Source organism: Erinaceus europaeus, chromosome 5 (assembly GCF_950295315.1).
Source record: "Erinaceus europaeus chromosome 5, mEriEur2.1, whole genome shotgun sequence".
NCBI classification, from domain to species: Eukaryota; Metazoa; Chordata; class Mammalia; order Eulipotyphla; family Erinaceidae; genus Erinaceus; species Erinaceus europaeus.
Window position 1 is genome coordinate 89,675,183 of NC_080166.1, and position 5,746 is coordinate 89,680,928.

Sequence of the window (5,746 nt, forward strand, 5' to 3'; positions counted from 1 at the left end):
ACTGTCCTTGAGGAAGTTTGAATCCTATGGTCTCCCCCCTCCATCTCTCTATCTCTCCATATATATATATATATTGTGTGTGTGTGTTTTGCCTCACTCTTCCCCCTCTCTCTTCCTCTTCCTCTCCCTATATTGGCCTGAAATAATAAAGCCCTGGTTATGACAAAAAAACATTATTGTGATAAAATGATTAACAGAATTCACATCTCCAATGTGTAAAGATCTTTAGCACTTATAAAACTACAAAGAACTCAAATAATTACATTGGCAAAAATGATTCACACAAGAAGAAATACAAATAATAGTGAATAAATTTGTATTGATAAAGCCACACAATGGTAGCAATATTTATTTAGAGTAATTTCCTTATTAAAGGGATATAAGAGAATTAAATACACTTCAAAGACCAATTAGAATGATGAGATTTAAAAGAATTTCAAAGAATGATGAGCAGTGAGGCTATTAGGGAAAGAATAATCCAGGAAATAAGCAAAGATGATGCTAAGCAACATGTCTAAGAAGACATGTTTGACTTACAGGTCCTGTCAGACCATCCACTTGGAAGAAGGCTAAGAAACAGAATAGAGGTGCACTGGGTGGTAGTGCACCTGGTTGATCACACATGTTATAATGCACAAGGATCCGGGTTCAAGCCCTCAGGCCCTTCCTGCAGGTGGAAAGCTTCATGAGTGGTGAAGCAGTGCTGAAAGTGCCTCTCTGTCTCTTCCCCTCTCTGTCTATCTGCCTTCCTCTTGATTTCTGGTTGTGTCTATCAAATAAATAAAGATAATGACAAACATTTAAAAAAGAAAAAGGATGTACTTCATTTTTAAGAGGTTCTTAAATGATACTATTGCTGCGGTCTGAGATCTATACTTTGAGAACCACTAGCTTAAGTAATTGGTGGACATAGAACTTAATGACATGAACTCGACAAAGAAGAAAGGATGGAACAAGAAGAGAAGATACAAAAATGGAGGGAGAGAGAGAGAAAGAGAGAGAGAATTATTTAAGGAGGTTGCAATGAAGAAGGAAATGTTTCTTTTTACCAGTGAGTAGATATTACACGTATAGTGATGGCCGCTGAGTGGAGCTAAAGGAACTGTAGGGCTGTACACTGTCAAGTTCTGGGGACCCTGTAACACATACACTGTGCACCTGTGGAGTTGGCTTTCTAGTGGAGGAGTACAGGTTAATCCAAGTATGTAATATCATTTCAGATGGTAAATATTTGAAAAATAAAGACACATTGATAGATTAGCATGTCTAAATGGTGTAGTCAATTTAAAGAAAATCAGTAACGTTTCTCTGAGGAGATAAGACGTAAGCTGAGATAATGAGTAGTATGAAGACGCAAGTCAAAGAAGGTTGGGAGGAAAACACTGACATAACAGAAAGGAGGTCAGTGTTCGCAGTTGCTCTAAGTGAAAAGGGGGTTAAGCGGTAGGGCAGGAAAACATGCAGAACCAGGTGACAGAGGATCTCAGAGGTTATGCTACCTAGCATGTTTTGTGTTTTATTCTTGATGTCATAAAAACCCACTGGGTATTTTAAAATCGCAAGAAATCATTTTGGTTAAAGGTGTTAAGAATGATTGGTTGACTACATCCTTTTATTTCAGTGACTTTGCTGAAGTCAGAGTAAATAATTTTTTTTAAAAGACAGTCTTTTTTTTAATATTTATTTTATTTATTTATTCCCTTTTGTTGCCATTGTTGTTTTATTTTTGTAGTTATTATTGTTGTTGTCGTCGTTGTTGGATAGGACAGAGAGAAATGGAGAGAGGAGGGGAAGACAGAGAGGAGGAGAGAAAGATAGACACCTGCAGACCTGCTTCACCGCCTGTGAAGCGACTCCCCTGCAGGTGGGGAGCCGGGGTTTGAACCGGGATCCTTATGCCGGTCCTTGTGCTTTGCCCCACCTGCGCTTAACCCACTGCGCTACAGCACGACTCCCCAGAGTAAATAAATTTTAAAAAGCACAAAACTTTAATAACAATGATAAAAAGAAGAGGAGACGGCAGGAGCTAAGCTATTACCACGTATTTTTGGAAAATGGAAACAGGTGGCTACAAGAGTGGTAACTGGTTCAGACTTGCTCCTATCCAGAAGGCCAAGAAGCAGTCATGATGCATTTAGGTAGAAGCAGGTGATTTTAGCCTACAGTATATGCAAAGGTGATTATCAGAGAAGAGTAAGCCAGTTCTTACTATGAGGACTTGGAATCTTTATCTTTTATTAGTTATTTAATAATGATTGACAAGATTGTGGTATAAGAGGGGGTGCAGTTCCATACAATTCCCACCACCAGAGTTTCACATCCCCTTCCTCTCCATTGGAAGCTTCCCTATTCTTTATCCCTTTGGGAGTATGGACCAAAGATCTTTATGTGGGATCAGAAGGTGGGAGGTCTGGCTTCTGGAATTACTTCTCCACTGGACATAGGTGTTGACAGGTCAAACTATACTCCCCAACCTGTTTCTTTTTTTAAAATTTTTCAATTATCTTTATTTATTTGAGAGAGACAGCCAGAAATCAAGAGGGGAGGGAATGATAGAGAGTGAGATAGAGACAGAGAAACACCTGCAACACTGCTTCACCACTTGGTTGCTTTTCCCCTGCAGGTGGGGACTGGGGGCTGGAACCTAGGTCCCTGTGCATTGTAACGTGCACTTAACCAGGTGTGCCACCAGCCCGCCCCTCCACAACCTATTTCTATCTTTCCCAGGTGGAGTAGGGGTCTGGGGAGGTGGGGTTCCAGGACTCATTGGTGAGGCTGTCTGTCCAGGGAAGTCGGGTTGGCATCATGATAACATCTGCAGTAAATAATATAAATATATATACTTACCTGGCAGGGGAGATACCATGATCACGAAGGTGATTTTCCCAGGGCGAGGCTTATCCATTGCACTCCGGATGTGCTGACCCCTGCGATTTCCCCAAATGTGGGAAACTCGACTGCATAATTTGTGGTAGTGGGGGACTGCGTTCGCGCTCTCCCCTAAAAAAAAAAATAGAAAAAAATATAAAAAAAATAATATAAATATAAATACCATTAACTGGAAACCTCATCAATCTGACCTCAGGCCCATTTCTGTTCATACTTAGCACAGGAGCCTGTGTGACCTCTGCATCCCTGTTGGTCTGACCTCACATTACATGGTCAAGGCTAGGAACATTCTAGGCTACACTCATTCCAGGACCCATCTTCCTCCAGTGGCAGAGTATGTTAACCCAGCCTCCCTTCGGAGAGTGGGGCAATTTCTACCTCTGATTGCTATACATTGAGGGCAATGAAGTGTTTGAAATCTTAAAGTCCTAGAGACACTGTGGCAGAGCAAAGTTCTGAAAATAGATAGGATGAAATTGTGTACATGAATCTGTTAGGGTCTTGATGTCTAATCCCAGTTATGACGGTGATGAGTTCTACAGCAAGAAATGTCGCCTATAGTCTGTGGAGATTCTGTATGTGAGTGACTTAAGAAATGGAGGCTATATGGCAGTGTGATAAATGAAACTTGAGGATAAAAATGGGAGAATAACCTATAGCTGGAAACTGAGTAGAGGAATTCTCATCCTTTTTACCTCTTTCCTCCAAGAATTTTGGTCTATAGTGCATAGGTAAGAAACTCCAGAAACTTCTTAGAAGAAACTGAAAATCTCAGAGAAAATAATTATCATAATTAATTGGTCATGGTCTTCTTTCACATAATTCTCTGATCACTTTTGTGATCAGATTTCCAAGCACTACTAAATATAACTGAGTACAGAGTAATAGTCAAACATTAAAGAAAATCACCAACATAAAAGGAAACATCAGAGTGAACACACACACACAATCTTGGAGGAAGCAAAAATAAAATCAAAGAATAGTATGATTATTATTTTTATTTTTCCCTTTTGTTGCCCTTGTTGTTTATCATCGTTGTTATTATTATTGCTGTCATTGTTGTTGGATGGGACAGAGAGAGGTCGAGAGAGGAGGGAAAGAGAAGGGGAGAGAAAGATAGACACCTGCAGATCTGTTTCGCTGCCTGTAAGATATTGTATGCTTAACATAAGATTAGGAAATTATTAGTAAAATATCAACAAGAAAAATACAAGAAAATAATTGGAAATTGAAATATTTTCAAATATCCTGGAAGATAGCATAATGGGTAGAGAATCGGACTTGCGAACATGAGGTCCTGAGTTTGATCCTTGGTATTGTACATATCAAAGTGAAACTCTATTTTTAAATGTCTTTAAAAAGAGAGGAGCCAGGAAGTAGTGCAGCAGGTTAAGTGCATGTGTCAGGAAGCACAAGGACCTGCATAGGATCTGGGTTAGAGACCCAGGATCCCCACCTGCAAGGCTGGGTGGCTTCACAAGCAGTGAAGCAGGTCTGCAGTTGTCTTTCTCTTCCTCTCTCTAGCTTCCTCTCCTCTCTCAATTTCTCTCTGTCCTATTCAACAACAACAGTAGCAATGACAACAATAACAATAATTACAAGAGCAACAAAAATGGGGAAAAAAGGCCTCCAGGAGCAGTGGATTCATAGTGTAGGCACTGAGCCCCAGCCATAACCCTGGAGGCAAGAAAGAAAAAAGAAAAAGAGAGAAAGAAATATTCCCAAGACTAGCCCCCCCCCAAAAAAGAAAGTAAGAAAAGAAAGAAAGAAAAAGAAAAGGAATGTATGGGCCGGGTGGTGGCACACCTGGTCGATGCACAAGGACCCAGACTTGAGGCTCCTGTCCCCACCTTCAGGGGGAAAGCTTTGCAAATGGTGAAGCAGTGCTGCAGGTGTCTTTCTGTCTCTCTTCCTCTCTATACCCTTTTCCCCTCTCAATTTCTGCCTGTCTCTATCCAATAAATAAATAAAGGTAATAAAATTTAAAAAAAAGAAATGGAACAGAATCAGAAATATAGCTCGGCAACTGAGTACACTATTTGCGTGTCTGAGAGAAACTACCTGATGATCCAAGGAAGAAATGGAACAGGTTTTCCCTCAGAACCCTGGAGAGGAATATATATATATAATTTATTTGTTTGTTATTGGATGGAGACAGATAAATTGAGAGAGAAGGGGGAGATAGAGAGGAAGAGAGACAGAGAGACACCTGCAGACCTGCTTCACTGCCTGTGAAGCGACTCCCCTGCAGGTGGGGAGCCAGGGGCTCGAATCAGTATCCTAACTGGTCCTCGTGCTTTGTGCCACGTATGCTTAACCCACTGCGCTACCGCCTGACTCCCGGAAAGGAACATCTCGATTTGGAAATTCTTAATATCAAAACTGGGACAACAAATTACTTTTCTTTATTTCACCTAATGTATGGAACTTTGTTACAGCAGCCCCAGGAAAGATATGCATCTGGGTATTTGCCAAGAGAAAATGATGGAAATGGACATTTTGAAATAGTACAAATAGTATATAGTACTTAGAGCTATGTGTTTGAAATAACACACTTAAGTAGTGAGTGCAGATAGAGAAGAAGAGATGGGAAGGAACTGAGTTTTATAATAAATTGCTCCCACAGATCGAGATTGAGTACAGGAGAAATCCTCAAATTAGTAAACAAATAGCCAAGGGGGTAGGAGAAAAATCAAGAGAGTACGGTGTCTGGAACCCAAGAAAATTAGCCTTTGTTTTGTTTTAAAGGAAGTAGGCAGCTGCTCAGATGACAGATAAGATGAAGATAAAGGGAATACTTTTGAAAATATGAAATTCTCTGTTCTGAAAAATGTCTCTTTCTTTTGTTTAAAGACAC

At 40.2% G+C, this 5,746-nt stretch overlaps 1 non-coding gene across 1 annotated transcript; it reads left to right on the forward strand.

Moving 5' to 3' along the window:
* Positions 1-2,839: 2,839 nt before the first annotated feature.
* Positions 2,840-3,003, forward strand: LOC132538891 (U1 spliceosomal RNA). The gene has a single exon (XR_009550196.1). It is a non-coding gene; the product is annotated as a U1 spliceosomal RNA (small nuclear RNA).
* Positions 3,004-5,746: the final 2,743 nt, after the last annotated feature.